The sequence below is a fragment of the Patella vulgata genome, chromosome 6 (genome assembly GCF_932274485.2).
Source record: "Patella vulgata chromosome 6, xgPatVulg1.2, whole genome shotgun sequence".
Lineage (NCBI taxonomy): Eukaryota > Metazoa > Mollusca > Gastropoda > Patellidae > Patella > Patella vulgata.
In genome coordinates this window covers 49109975-49126967 of record NC_065884.2, presented here as the reverse complement: position 1 = coordinate 49126967, position 16993 = coordinate 49109975, and the positions used below count along the sequence as shown (strand labels likewise).

The 16993-nt window shown below is 39.2% G+C and overlaps 1 long non-coding RNA gene across 1 annotated transcript; it reads right to left on the bottom strand.

Annotated features, from left to right (window-relative positions):
* Positions 1–1108: 1108 nt before the first annotated feature.
* LOC130013267 (uncharacterized) lies at positions 1109–2632 on the bottom strand. Its single transcript, XR_008788661.1, has 3 exons — positions 2555–2632; positions 2198–2326; positions 1109–1129 (listed from the first exon to the last, which is right to left on the bottom strand). It is a non-coding gene; the product is annotated as an uncharacterized LOC130013267 (long non-coding RNA).
* Between the last annotated feature and the right edge of the window lie 14361 nt (positions 2633–16993).

The following is a 16993-nucleotide window of genomic DNA, read 5'->3' as shown; positions in this document are numbered from 1 at the left end:
GAAACATTTGAAATGAAATGACATGGGGGATTTAAATGACAATACAGAGATCATTTCTACGATAGATGCGTTATGATGATTAAAAAAAACGGAAGTGACGAACGCAAAAGGAAAACACAAGTTATCCTTCTATATAACTGACTGGAGTGACAAGTGATAACATATACACTGGCGAATTTCTGCCCACTAATAATTCCTTCAAAGACCAAAAGTTGTTATATGTGAATGTGGAAGGATATCTGACAATTCAAAAAATGAATTGACTGTCACTAGATAAGAGAAAATGAAAGTGATTTGAGTCCGCGTGCTTAGTCCTGTTGAGTGGATATTCAACCCCCTGTCCACTTCTTTCTGATAAAAGTTTACAGATAAATTTCACATGCAATTCTTAATAAAAGATATATATAATAATATTATCTACAGGGAGGTAAAAAGAAAGCACCAGTTAAAGGTAAAAGGTATCAAGCATTAAAACCAGAGCACAAAATTGATAGTAGACAGTATGTACTCTTTGCTGTATCAATTACTTTAAAATAGAACTACACATATAAAACTTACAGATAATGCATTTTCGATAACTTCTTCTTTACTTCCACTGTATGGCAGTGAACACATATAAGCACAATAACTAAATTGCTGTCAGTGATCCACAGATTTCATTTGTGAGATACACAATATAATCAATCTGATTAAAATACAGATCTATATTTCGTTTCGTTTTTTTTATACTTTCGATGGCCTACACTACATGAAGATCTGGCCGGTTGTAGCGATAGGTCGCGTAAGAGGTCATACGAGCGGCTTTTGACCCTATGACGTCAGACATTTGATTAACCAATCAGCATTGATGTGTTACTAGTGGATTACCCACAGTTGCATGCAAATCACGCCTAAAGCTTGCCGTAACCGACCGTTTCATTGGCTAATAGCTCACATTATTCTGAATACGTCAATGATTATGATAACAACTCTTCCAGATAAAAGTGTAGTAAAGACAAGTTAAATGAAATTTTGAACTATAAAAACGAAACGAAATAGGATCTGTGTTTTAATCAGATTGCAATATAATATTTTACAAAAATAACTAAAGAACATAAAGAGTACGTACTGGTGGTTTAGATTCTGGAGGCTGAAAACACAACAAATAAATAAACAAATGTGAAAGAAAACCATGTATATGCTTACAATATTTTACCAAAGAAAATACAGAAAGTTTTGCTTTATCTCATTCCACTAAAAATCTTGATCCAAAATTTAACATACAGAACTTCCAGTAGTCAGGTAGGAAATTGAATGATCGCAGAGATGATGTCATTTCTGTTAGCCTAAATGTTGTATGTCAAAAATTCAAATTTATGCACTTTCTTAACAAATCAGTTACAGCAATTGTTCTCTTATAACTGCAATGTCCAGATCTTTGATGACACAGCTAGAATGCTGGATTTTTCTTATCTGGATTCTATATTTTCTTCAGTAAAATATCTAACAAATAAACCACAATATCAAAGGCAATTTAAAATTAACTGGGTACATGGGATCGTCATTTTATAAAATGATTTGGTGGTTGGGTTATGGAAATTTTGAAAAAAATGCTCTGTTATTATTTACAATTCTATTGCTGGAGGTGTGAATAAAATACATATTAATTCGTAGATGGGGGAACAGGGGAGAGGTTCTACAAAACATTGTGTTCGACCCCACCCAGTTAATATTAAATTCAATAGCCTTATACATATAACACATCTATAACACTGGCACAATACAATATGTGAACATTAAGCTTTAAATGAAAATATGAACACACTGCTTCTAGAAATACACAGATGTATTAAAACAAACCCTGTATCTTCTCGTCTGCTTCATTGAAAGATATAAATAATATAGTGGAATTAATATTGGATCTGAAATGTTCTGTAAAAGCAATTTCAAACATTTTCTCTTGGTAATGCCATTTTGTATTCCGTACATCTATTTTACCGTAAAATAACTACTAGACCTATTTGACTTAGTTTGAAATTTAAAATGTCCATCTCACTTCAATTTTTTTAGTTTGAATGTAAACTATCCAGCTTTAGCATCACTTTCAATTCAATACCTTAACCCAATTCAAAGATGTCATATTTGATTTCAACTAATAAAACCAGAATTTTAGATTTTTATTAGAAATTCTATTTCCAACATTAGTAACAAATAATACCTTGGTAACTTTAGCACTATTGGGTTTAACAACTTTTGGTTCAGACATTTTGGGTGCAGCTGCTGCTCCTCCACCTCGGGGTTCACCTTTAGCATTTAACAGTACAGCATTAGTACAACATTCTTGAATCTGGAAGAAAGTAAATTTTATATGCAATTAATGATTTTTGTTCAATTTTATTTTTTCACTTTGCAGTTGAAGACAGTTTTACATGTAATGGGAGAAAAGCAAGTGATATTTGCACACATTTTTTTTTCAATTGTGAATTTTTCCAAGTGATCCAACAATAGTGTATGTGATGCAATACAGTAAATCTATTTCATCAATTTGATTATTAATCTGAATTAATATAAATACCTTGGTCAATTTAATAGGATCAATATCCACTAGGAAAGGAGCTATATTTTTTTCTGTGACAACTTTCATAGCTGTACCTAATGTAAAGGGCAGGGCGAGAGAGAGAGAGAGAGAGAGAGAGAGAGAGATGCGGTTTAACGTCGACTCGACACAACTTAGGTCATTTCAGGACTAACATATGGTTCAATTTTATTTCAATAATTCGCTTGCGCGTAGGGGTCTTTAGCAGTGGGGGGAAACCCACGAGGTTGGACAGGCGACCCTACTCCTTGTCACGTACAACCGGGGATTCGAAACCACTCAATGACAGGCAGTATGATACAGCACGCACGTGCTGACCATTCGGTCATGGCAGGGTAAAGTGTCTTTAGCAGGAATTAAACCGGGGGACGCGCAGAAAACCCACGAGGTCGGACAGGCGACCCTACTCCTTGTCACGTACAAGCGGGGATTCGAAACCAAGCCACTTGATTCAATGAAAGACCTTCTGATCCAACGCACACGCGTTAACCATTCGACCAACCCAACCCCCAAATTTTGCCCAGACTGTGGCGCTACGGCCTACACTTATATCGAATTCCACCTGCCAAGGGTTCTTTTACGTGCACGCCAATATATATACGGGACCTCGGCTTTCCGTCTCAATCGAACGACTGGCTATACGCTGGCCCTTACCAGAACTTCTGTCCTGCACCACTGACAAGGGGGAACCACGCCAGAAAATCCTAATGAATTAAAATTTCTCGGTCAACAACGGGATCGATCGAACACTTGTATTAGTTTTCAACGAATTCCATAATAACCCACAAATGATCTGCCCATTGTTATTAAACGAGGCCAATCCTCTAACGGCAACATTTACTAAATTGGCCGTCAAGGAAGACTAGACGACATTTTCCTTGAAGCCAAGCTGAAAAATCCCGAGCAACGTTCTTGGCCAACATCGGGATCGAACCCGGTACCTGTTGGTTTGTGAGCATACATTTTTGTTTATAAATAATGTCTATATAAAACTGAAGATATAAAACATATAAAATAACGAAGTCTCCCTAATGCTGGTCTTGCACAGTTTCGCAAATTGTGGAGCTTGGCAGTTGGAATTCGATATAAGTGTAGGTCGTAGTGCCACAGTCTGGGCAAAATTTGGGGTTGGGTGGCCGAATGGTTAACGCGTGTGCGTTAGATCAGATTCGAAGGTCTGTCATTGAGTCAAGTGGCGTGGTTTCGAATCTCCGCTTGTACGTGACAAGGAGTAGGGTCACCTGTCCAACCTTGTGGGTTTTCTACGGATCCCCCGGTTTAATTCATCCCACTGCTAAAGACCCCTACGCACAAGAGAATAATGGAAATAAAACTGAACCATGTTTTAGTTCCGAAATGACCTACTTTGTTCCGAGTGGACGTCAACCCCCATTTCTCTCTCTCTCTCTGGACAAAATGTTCCTTATGGCACACCGTATGGCGTATGCCCGTCTTCGTTATCTCACTCATTTCATTTATTTATCTAAATGTTCACATCTTATTGCCATACTATACGTGTTGTAAATATTTATTTTACGAAGTATCACTAGTCTCTCTTGCGTCAATGAAGTCGTGTTAAAATTTCTGTATTGCGAGGTGTGTTAATTGTAGATTTAATAGTACGACAATACCAACAAAACAACTTGGGTACACTATAAAAGTCACGCACTGAATCGGTCTGCTATATCACTTCGTTGGAAGAGGACGTTAAATTAAGCTATTTCACACACACTCAGTCTATTTAGGACAAGTTAATTAAATAGCTCTATTTATCGAATCTACTACTTCATAACGAGCTTTCTCAACAAAGCATTAAACTAACACTTCAAATATAATTTTCAATACCTGCTTCAAAATCTGAAGACCTTTTATATTCAAACATCAAGTTTTAAGTCTAAGCTTATGTTATGGCTATGACATTTACATTATTCCACCAAACTAAACTGTATTTCTTTTTTGTACAGTGCTTGAACCGAGGACCCCATCTCTGGCTGTACCCGTCCTAAAATTGTAATGGATGTGCTCGAGAAAAATTTAAAACAGATAAAACAAAGAGAGAGAAAAATGTTTTGTTTTTTTTTTTGTTATTTCATTAATTCACTAAAGTCCACCCGACACAAACTATGTCATTTCGCGACTAACATATGTGGTTCAATTTGATCTCAATAATTCGCTTGCCACTATGAACTAATTCACGTTAAAAGGTGTATCAGTTCAAATAAACCAGGAAAATGTTAAGAATGTTTTTTTTTTTTTTTTTTTTTTTTTAAAGTGAATTTATGAAATAGCTTTAAGTTTATGACAAATGTTGTCAGCTAATTATTTAAGAACATGTGTGCTTATGACAGCTGTATTGGTTGCACTGCGGCAGAATAGGTCAGTTCGTTCATAACCGTGAATCAAACAACGAATGCCAACCTTGATCTACATGTTTAACCGTATCAGCTAAAGGTAGCACTGATGTGGAGGACATCAGTCCTCGATATGAACTTTTTTTTTCTTCTGAACATTAAATTTTAAATCAATATTTTGGTTTAAATAATAAAGGTGTTTGGGGTATATCTGGATGAAAACAATACTTCCCATTTAGTGTAAATGGATACATAAAATATTACCCGGAGGCGTAAAATGACTAAAAGGCCCAAATTCTGCATGGACCAGTTTATATTACTACGTACAAAGTAAACAATGCATGTGTTATAGACGCCATAATTAATGCGTTATATTGGCAAACAATATGATGTGGGGTCACACGTATAACTATACTTCATGTGAACTTAAAAGCCAGTTATCTTGAGCAATATTAAAACAAGGCTTTCGCATTACCACTGTGAAACCACGTGTCTCTTGTCCTGGAGGCATTTTTCTTGGGGCGTGTTTTCGCGGGTTTAATTGATTGAGCTTTCAAACAAACGGAATGAAAATAGGTCTTGATGCGGCGAGGAATCCTTTCAACACAGTTGTATTCTCTGCGTCTGACGTCTCGCTGCCCGTTGGTTGAGCGACTGAGTCAGAGGTCGGCCTTAACCTCCTGTCGCGGAATCACAAAATGTCCTACCAGTCTGCTAGGAATTGCTTGTACGCGTACACACAAACGCGTTGTGTCGACGGCATCTCTTCTGGTAGTTCAGCTCCGAACGTAGGTCACGTTACACTCGCCCTGTATTTTCAGGAACCGTCCAACTGAATCCTTGTCGAAAAAGTATCGGCCCACGCTAAATTTTCGCTTAAGCGAGAAGCATAAGGTTTGCTATCTCTGGAGGTTTGCTACTGAGGACATGCTCTAAAAGGCACCATTTACAGTCACGGGGAAAAAACCTCTGTCCCCCTGTCCGTCCTTGTTAAAAGGAATTCATACTATTTATTAACTAATGTGTTACCACACGTTGCACGGGTAGAGTTAATCACCAATTTTTTCAACATTCATAGTAACGCGATAATCATTATATTGTCAATTTTATAAAATAAATAGCTCCATTAAATTTCCTGTTAAAAAAATGGTTATTGTAAAGTTATTCTAAATTCACTTTCTTTCGTGGTGGTACGTCTCAAGAAAACATACATCCAACTCACAACCCGTTGTACATGTTTTGACACGCACGGGTCGTAGGATTTGGTAGTTCGCAGTGCAGCCGCAAGAAGCCGGGCGAAAATTTGGTTTGTGCAGGACCAAAAGTCTCTACGGCCAGTAGGCGATCTTCTTCAGTGACGATCACACGCAAGTGATGCGTAAAATTTACTAAAATTCCCCCCGTAGACTGCCCGTAGTAGCACGTACGGATTGTGAGCTAGGCTTTAGGCAAGTTTAAGTAGCTACGATCCAATCGCAAGTTCTCCGTTGAACATCCTGGGAACCATGTTGATTTGAATTGGATAAAACTGCCAATAATTATTATAGTTATTTTCATCATTAAACACTGCACAGAATCATTAGCACCATTAAATGTCTGGTACAGGAGAAATTGGTTATTATGAAATTATTTGGAAGTTTCTGACATTAATAGGCATGTTATTAATTAGTTTCGGTTAAACATGGACAATAGATGGGTGTTTTCCGTTTGTACGTGACACATAGCAGTGTCGCCTGTCCAACCTCATGGATTTTCTCTCGATCCCCGGATTCCTTCCACTGCTAAAGACCCCTACACGCAAGCGAATTATTGAGATCAAATTGAACCACATGTTAGTCGCGAAATGACATAGTTTGTGTCGGGTGGACTTTAGTGAATTAATGAAATAACAAAAAAAAACAAAACATTTTTCTCTCTCTTTGTTTTATCTGTTTTAAAATTTTCTCGAGCACATCCATTACAATTTTAGGACGGGTACAGCCAGAGATGGGGTCCTCGGTTCAAGCACTGTACAAAAAAGAAATACAGTTTAGTTTGGTGGAATAATGTAAATGTCATAGCCATAACATAAGCTTAGACTTAAAACTTGATGTTTGAATATAAAAGGTCTGCAGATTTTGAAGCAGGTATTTAAAATTATATTTGAAGTGTTAGTTTAATGCTTTGTTGAGAAAGCTCGTTATGAAGTAGTAGATTCGATAAATAGAGCTATGGATTGAGTCATTCAGTAACTAAATGACAAGGGAAGGAAATGGTGGGGCGGTTTAAGGTTCTAATTAACTTGTCCTAAATAGACTGAGTGTGTGTGAAATAGCTTTATTTAACGTCCTCTTCCAACGAAGTGATATAGCAGACCGATTCAGTGCGTGACTTTTATAGTGTACCCAAGTTGTTTTGTTGGTATTGTCGTACTATTAAATCTACAATTAACATACCTCGCAATACAGAAATTTTAACACGACTTCATTGACGCAAGAGAGACTAGTGATACTTCGTAAAATAAATATTTACAACACGTATAGTATGGCAATAAGATGTGAACATTTAGATAAATAAATGAAATGAGTGAGATAACGAAGACGGGCATACGCCATACGGTGTGCCATAAGGAACATTTTGTCCAGAGAGAGAGAGAGAAATGGGGGTTGACGTCCACTCGGAACAAAGTAGGTCATTTCGGAACTAAAACATGGTTCAGTTTTATTTCCATTATTCTCTTGTGCGTAGGGGTCTTTAGGAGTGGGATGAATTAAACCGGGGGATCCGTAGAAAACCCACAAGGTTGGACAGGTGACCCTACTCCTTGTCACGTACAAGCGGAGATTCGAAACCACGCCACTTGACTCAATGACAGACCTTCGAATCTGATCTAACGCACACGCGTTAACCATTCGGCCACCCAACCCCAAATTTTGCCCAGACTGTGGCACTACGACCTACACTTATATCGAATTCCAACTGCCAAGCTCCACAATTTGCGAAACTGTGCAAGACCAGCATTAGGGAGACTTCGTTATTTTATATGTTTTATATCTTCAGTTTTATATAGACATTATTTATAAACAAAAATGTATGCTCACAAACCAACAGGTACCGGGTTCGATCCCGATGTTGGCCAAGAACGTTGCTCGGGATTTTTCAGCTTGGCTTCAAGGAAAATGTCGTCTAGTCTTCCTTGACGGCCAATTTAGTAAATGTTGCCGTTAGAGGATTGGCCTCGTTTAATAACAATGGGCAGATCATTTGTGGGTTATTATGGAATTCGTTGAAAACTAATACAAGTGTTCGATCGATCCCGTTGTTGACCGAGAAATTTTAATTCATTAGGATTTTCTGGCGTGGTTCCCCCTTGTCAGTGGTGCAGGACAGAAGTTCTGGTAAGGGCCAGCGTATAGCAGTCGTTCGATTGAGACGGAAAGCCGAGGTCCCGTATATATATTGGCGTGCACGTAAAAGAACCCTTGGCAAGTGGAATTCGATATAAGTGTAGGCCGTAGCGCCACAGTCTGGGCAAAATTTGGGGGTTGGGTTGGTCGAATGGTTAACGCGTGTGCGTTGGATCAGAAGGTCTTTCATTGAGTCTAGTGGCTTGGTTTCGAATCCCCGCTTGTACGTGACAAGGAGTAGGGTCGCCTGTCCGACCTCGTGGGTTTTCTGCGCGTCCCCCGGTTTAATTCCTGCTAAAGACACTTTACCCTGCCATGACCGAATGGTCAGCACGTGCGTGCTGTATCATACTGCCTGTCATGATTGAGTGGTTTCGAATCCCCGGTTGTACGTGACAAGGAGTAGGGTCGCCTGTCCAACCTCGTGGGTTTCCCCCCACTGCTAAAGACCCCTACGCGCAAGCGAATTATTGAAATAAAATTGAACCATATGTTAGTCCTGAAATGACCTAGTTTGTGTCGAGTGGACGTTAAACCGCATCTCTCTCTCTCTCTCTCTCTCTCTCTCTCTCGCCCTGCCCTTTACATTTAAAAAGCAACACATTACACGCGAAGAGTACTAAAATAGAACACCATACGAAGTAGTTATCAATCATATTTTACTATATGAACGGTTGATGTTCGACGGTTATTATTGTTGTCAAAGAGTCGAGTTTATTTTCTCTGGGGCAATCTGTCACTCAAGATATCAGTTTTGTGTTGCTTTATGCACCTTTTACGAAGCCTGCGTCATAGTTCATGGCCGCTGCTATCAGCCAATTGAAACAAAAGGCAACGGGTTCAACGTGTAAAAGGGAATTTCCCGGCTATAAATGACCATAAATTATTACTTTCACAGATTAACATTCGAACAGTGTATCTATATTTAGCAAGTTAAATAAGTGCGCTGTAATTCATCCCCCAGCTATAAAAAATGAAAAATTTATTTATAAGCAAATAAAAATGAATTGCTGAAACTGCTTATCACGGATTCTGTTTCAAAGAGATTGTATGTAACTTCAGTAAAAACAAAAACAAAATCAGAATTATTGCAGAATCGGATTTAAAGGCAATAAAGAATATAGAATTTTGTTAGGACATCAACGTTTTTCAGATTTATGGTACTCATTTTAAAAAAAAGTAGGGGATATTGAAATGTAAATACCGATGCAGGTTGTGATATGATAAATAGTCATGGACACTTGACATGCTTTGAGAGTATGTTCACAGGTGAAGAACTTATCGCCCCAACAGAACCACTGAGCTGCTCGTGCGACACGCAATAGCGCCATCCATACACATGGGAGGGGTTCATTGTCAAATGTGACACTTCAAGGAAGGGTTGATGAAAACTACCGCGTGTTGGTTTATCCTATCCATGTTTGCTTTCCTATCGGTTCTTGCATACGATATACTGTTTAACGTATCTTTGCATTGGTGTGTTACGTTTAATTTGCAATGAGACGTCTTCAACATGACGAACGTCTACGTGCTATTGGCATGCTTCAAATGGGTTCTACACAGCGAGCAGTAGCCGACATGCTTAATGTGTCACAGTCTGTGATCAGCAGATTGTGGGACCGGTACCAACAAACACACAATGCTGATGATAGACGTCGTTCAGGTCGTCCTAGGGCCACTACACAAGCCCAGGATCGATACATCCGTACACAGGTCCTGCGAAATCGAGGAGAAACGGCTAATCAGCTTTCTGTAAACTTGTACCAAGTAACAGAAATTCGAGTTACACCCCAGACGATTAGAAATCGACTACATGTAGCTCATTTGCATGCGCGACGACCGCTTATTGTGCCTCCATTAACTCGCCATCACATGACAAACAGGCATCAATGGTGTAGGCAGCGTAGAAATTGGGGTAATCGTCGATGGGCGCGTGTAATGTTCTCAGATGAGTCAAGATTTACTCTGGATTTCACCGATAGGCGTGCTCGCGTTTGGAGGGGTGCAAATGAGCGTCGGTCTGTTATGGTGTGAGGAGGAATCACCATGACTGGCAAAACGGACTTGCATATTGTTCAAGGAAGGGTCACTGGTGTGTACTACCGTGACCACATCCTGGCACCGATAGTTCTGCCCTTTGTTCAACGTGGAGGTTGACGTTTCATCTTTCAAGATGATAATGCCCGTGCCCACCGCGCTCGTGTCGTGAATGACTACCTCCAACGTCACCATATTGTCCATATGCTTTGGTCAGCCATGAGTCCTGACTTTTCCCCTATAGAGCATGCCTGGGACATGATCGGGAGACGTGTTTGTCGATGTCAACGTCAACCGACAACACTGCCAGAATTGGCCGTGGCACTACAAGAGGAGTGGGTCAGATTGCCCCAAATCGTGCTTTGACGGTTGATTAGGACCATGCCACGACGAATTGCTGAATGTCTGAGGATTGGTGGAACAATTACTCATTATTAAGACAAAACGTCCATTTTCACTTTTGACAGTGTATACCTTTGCGAGTGAAATGGGGCCGTCAGATAAGCCGCCCATAGGAACTGTTTATGTTCATATGTAGTCAATTGGCCTGTTATTCACATACACTGGTCACCTCTAATCAAAACAGGAGTGCATTTCCGCAGTTTTATATTGTTTCTAAATATCCCCTACTTTTTTTAAGAGTATATTATGCCGTTGAAGCTGTAATTTTATGTTTTCTCAGCCGCTGACACATAAGGAAATAATATACATCAAACTATTTGCTGTTAGGCTGTATTAAAAAATTTCAAAATTATTGCAGAATCGGATTTAAAGACAATAAAGAATATAGAATTTTGTACCCATTTTAATACGAGTATATATTATACCATTGAAGCTGTAATTTTATGTTTTCTCAACCGCTGATGATAAGAAAGTGTAGTACAGGGTTGTTCAGGACGATAAGATAAATAATCCAGTTTTGGTTGCTACGCCTAGAAGATGGGTGCCCAATGGTTTAACTCGTGCGCTTAGACCACTGTGTGTTATTGAGTCAACAGGCATGGTCTAGATTCCAAGCTTGTACATGACAATGAGTAGGGTCGCCTGTCCAACCTCGTAGGGTCTATCCAATTGATATTTTAGTCCAGAAATGGCGCCCCCCCTCTCTCTCTCTCTCTCTCTCTCTCTCTCTCCTTCTCCCTCTCCCGAACAGCCACCCAGTGCCGGACTGGGCCCACCTGTCCACCTGTCCATGACAGGTGGGCCTAAGCCTATAAAGAAAAAAGGAAAAAAGAAAAGAGAAAGAAAGGAGGGGGGAGATAGAAGGAAGGAGAGGACAGGACCAATCTTCCATGCGTTCTTCCTCAAACCTGAACACCCAGAAAAAAGCATTCCAAAAGAGAAAGAACAAGGGACTTACATTCTCAGACTCGCCATTCGCATATGTTAAGAAATCCCTTTAACTTTTATCATTAAATGAGTAATTATGTGAATAAAGATATTTCTATCTATCATAAAATCGTCAATACCATTTTCTTATTTAGGCTAAATGTCAGCACGTGGGTTGGTTTCACAAACGTCAACTATTTCAAGTCAACTTTTCTGTGAAAAGGTTAGGCTATATATATCTATTATAAAATTATCTATCATTTTACAATTTTGATGCGATTATTTTTAATTGATAATTTTAGCCTAGATTAAAGAGATATATTTTAGCGATTTTTATTCAGGTTAAGCTGTGTGGTAAGCACAAGAACAGTATTATCCAGTGTTGACTCCTGAACATTGAGAACGCGCCATTGTGCCAAAACCCATAACAGATGCACTGGGATGAGATTGGAGAAGTATACCACAATCAGTCTTTGAGCGGCTTATCTCCTCCTCTATGCGACAGAATGGGGATTTTCAGGACCGTGTCCGCCAAGATCGCACGCTACCGGCTTCCCGTACTAGTGAAACTGCGAGGGCTCATCAGTGCTGACCCTGTATGTAACCGACTACGACCTGGTGGATTGTATGCTAGGTGGTCTAATCATGAACCATTGTTGTCTTTTGAACGTTTCACTGTAAAGTTCAGTTGTTATTGTCATTTCTTGTGTCGGCAAATGCCCAGTCTAAATTTACATTTCATCTGCATTTATATCTTGCCAGTACTTCTTGACAAAACAGTTGTGCGCCCTCATTTCGTCTCAGTATACACATTCGATTTTATTATAATAGTAACGCATTTACGAATTTAAAATGGTCATTCAATAATGGGACTAAGTGGGAAATGGTAAAAATGGAGCAAGGCATACGAGCGATTTACTTTAATTGCATCTGTATTTGATCAAATACCATGCGTCATATTGTGCTTGTTGCGGAATGTTACTCAGGATCTTTCATGGCAGTGGTGCATGACGGAGGGTCTTGACTAGAAGAGAGTGCAGTCGTTCAGATAGGACGATAACCCGAGCTATACGTCAACACTAATCTTGATGACTTAAAATGCAGTATGGATAAGTAATAATTCGCACCGGACATTAAAGGACAATGTTATAGAACTGGCTAAAGACATTTCAAATATTATAATTTTAACATAGAGACCTTTGAAAAGGATTGATGCGTACAGAGACATAGGTCAGCACGGTGGCTGTTCAGGAGAGAGAGAGTTTAATTTTATTTCAATAATTCGCTTTCGAGGCTTTATCAATTGGAAGAAACCGAAGATCCCCTACGAGGCTGGACAGGCGACCCTACTCATTGTCACGTACACGCTGAGAATCTAGACCATGCCACTTGACTCAATACTACACAATATGATCTAAGCGCACAAGTTAAACCATTGGGCACCCATCTTCTCAGCGTAGCAACCACAAAAGTTTATCTTATCGTCCTGAACAACCCTGTACTACACTTTCTTATCATCAGCGGTCGAGAAAACATAAAATTACAGCTTCAATGGTATAATATATGCTCGTATTAAAATGGGTACAAAATTCTATATTCTTTATTGTCTTTAAATCCGATTCTGCAATAATTTTGAAATTTTTTAATACAGCCTAACAGCAAATAGTTTGATGTATATTATTTCTTTGTGTCTAAAGAGAGTTTATGTGGGTTTGTCATGTGAATTAAATGTCTACATAATAATTTATATAACATTTAAATAATATCGACCATGTCCAAAACAGTATCAACTGAAGTTTTACTGAAGTTACATACAATCTCTTTGAAATTTATCCAGAATAAATCCCGTCTCCATTATCTCAGTTCAGAATAAAAAAAAATACCTAATAATCGCTTCAAAACGAAATTCTGATATTTGTTCCTTAAACTTAATGGGATATTTCGGTATTTCTTGCTGAGTAAATATTCAAATTTCAGGACAGGTTTTGTAGTACTTAATATTAGCATTAATTTTAATGCGCTGAAAACTAAACTTATGTTTTTGTTTTGTTTATTTAATCCCTTTCTAATTTAATATGAAACAGAATCCGTGATAAACAGTTTCAGCAATTCATTTTTATTTGCTTATAAATAAATTTGTCATTTTTATAGCTGGGCGATGAACGACAGCGCACTTATTTAACTTGCTAAATATAGATACACGGTTCGGATGTTAATCTGTGAAAGTAATAATTTATGGTCATTTATAGCCGGGAAATTCCCTTTTACACGTTGAACCCGTTGCCTTTTGTTTCAATTGGCTGATAGCAGCGGCCATGAACTATAACGCAGGCTTCTTAAAAGGTGCAAAAAACAACACAAAACTCGATTCTTTGACAACAATAATAACCGTCGAACATCAACCGTTCGTATAGTATAATATGATTGATAACTACTTTGTATGGTGTTCTATACTAAGCAGCAAAAGAAACGTCAGGTTGGTATGTTACTCTGAATAGACGCATTGCATAAAACTTGCCAAATGTTTTTATTGTATATTTGTGACCACATCTCCAGCTTTACCTGAGCAATAAGGCCACTTCCCAAACACAGAGTTGAACCCAGGAAATGTTCTCAAAAACGCAATCTGACTTCTGAGATGGTAATGTGTTCTCCATGATTTTCATATAACTAATGCTGCACGTGTTTTTCACCGGGATCAGCCCTGTAAAATATACCCCCATACCTGGTTGAATCATTCACACTACAACATCAGCAGCATGCAACGACTTACGACAGCTCAGAGGAACCAGGCGCTTGGAAGACTCGAGGCTGGCCACCAACACCACGGATGATCGCCCCCGAACTGGTAGACCAATGATTACCACAAGGCGACAAGACCGCCAATTTGTGCGATAGCACGTGTAGAATCCCTTCACACAGGCATCTGAGACAGCACGTCAGACAGTGGGAACACACGGAAGACCCATCAGTACCGATACAGTGCACCGAAGTCTCACCAGAGAGAACATCCACTGCCGTAGACTTTACCGTGGACCGATCCTCACCCCTTGCCATCGACGTGAACGTCTACCGTTTGCCCAACAACACCAGAACTGGAGACACGGGCAATGGAGAACTGTTCTGTTCACAGATGAGAGTCGGTATTGCGTATCAACTGCAGATGGCAGGACCAGAATATAGCGTCGACTTGGCCAGCGTTATTTTGACCAGTGTGTCATGGAACGAGACTCCTGGGGAGGTCCAAGCATTATAGTTTGGGGTGGAATCGGCCTGAACCAGGGAGTGGGTCCTGTGGCGTTCTAAGATCTTGGTCCAGGGAGAGGAGGCGGCATCACAGCAGTGCGCTAAATCGATCAAGCTCTCAGACTCCACGTCATACCACATTTCGCACTTCATCGAAACAACGGTTTCCAGCATGACAACGCCCGTGCCCACACCGCCAGAGTTACTCGGGACTTAATACAGCAGAACAGTGTCAACTTTATGCACTGGCAAGCCATTAGTCAGGACTTAAACCCGATTGAACATCTTTGGGATGAAAATCAGAGGAGACTTAATAACGTCGTACCGAGACCAAACACAGCCGATGAATTGCGCCAGGCTTTTCTGAGACTTTGGTTCCAGGTGCCAATGGCGTTCATCAATCGTCTGGTTCACTCCATGTACAGAAGCTGCGCTGCTGTTATTAACACTCGCGGTGGACACACCAGATACTGATGTATAGACTGTGTACAGACTCTAAACCTTCTCGTAGTGTTTTGGAATTGTGATGAATTAATCACTAATGTGTCAACAACTTACTGTTCACATTACAGGAAGGTTTAGGGTGCACTTAGTTAACTTGCTAAATATAGATACACGATTCGGATGTTCATCTGTGAAAGTAATAATTTATGGTCATTTATAGCCGGGAAATTACCTTTTACACGTTGAACCCGTTGCCTTTTGTTTCAAATTATCACCTAAGCGAAAGGGTTTAATACGAACTACATCGCCTGAATGTAATACTGAAAGATCCTTGGCAGAACGATTATAATATTTAGCTTGTCTTTGTTTTTGATTCTGTAACTCAACAAAAATCACGATGTGAACTAATAGTAGGTTGCAACATAGACGAATTCACGGGTAGTAAACCGCGAGTACGACGGTTGAGAAAACGTTGAGCAGGAGTATTACGTAAATCAAGTAGCGCAGTATATTGATCATCATTAGAGTCTTTGGCTTTACGTATTAAAAGTATGGTTATTTTAACCGAACTTTCAATTTTTCCGTTTGGGGGACTATTGTAAGGACTGTTTGTTGTGTGCACAAAATCACAAAGTTTAGAAAAATGTTTATTTAAATTCGAACGGCGAAAACTGGGGACCATTGTCAGAAACCAGCTCGCATGGTATTACAGATGACTGCAGATGTTCTAGTATTCACAAGACGGTGTATTTCGAAGAAATTACTATAATAATCAGTCGTAATTAAGTAACTGAGTTCATCAAGTTCAAACAGATCTACTCCTACTTTTTGCCATGTGCGAAAAGGTATCTTGTGACTAATAAGAGTTTCTTTTTGCTGTGAGATTTCGTATTGATGACAAATTTCACATGATGATACAAGTTGTTTAATATCGCTGGACATACCAGGCCAGAACACACATTCTCGAGCTCTCCTTAGACAGCCATTAATACCAATGTGTGACATATGCGCTTGTTTCTTAAATTCAGATCTGAGAATTACAGGAATGAATACACAGTTGCCTTTGTAAATTACGCCATCTTCAACAGTAAGTTCATCTCGAAAACTAAAATATGGATAAAGTTCTTAAGGTAACTGAGATTTCTCAGAAGGTCAGTCAATTAAGGTAATATCAGACAATAATTGTAACACATTATCATTTTTGGTAGCTTCAACGATTTTGTTGAATCTTTCAGGTCTCATAGGAAGGTAATCAGTGGTATTAACAGATTCAAAGTTACTACTTTCACTTTCAGAGGGGTCATTTAAAATGATCGTGATAGAAGATCTGCGATAAGCATATCAGAACCTTTTAGATACGAAACTTTGAATAAGCTGTAGCACGCAAGAGTATACCCCGTAAACAACGAGGTACTTGAGACATAGGCTTTTTCACGATCGATTCTAATGGTCGATTATCAGAAATAACGCGTGTTAACCGTCCGAATGTATACTGGTGACATTTTTCAAGGGAGTATACTATCGCAAACATTTCTTTTTCGATTTGTGCGTATCGAACTTCAGTTTCAGTTAACGACCGACTTGCATAAGCGATTGATTTTCCATGCTGCAGTAGAACACTTCCA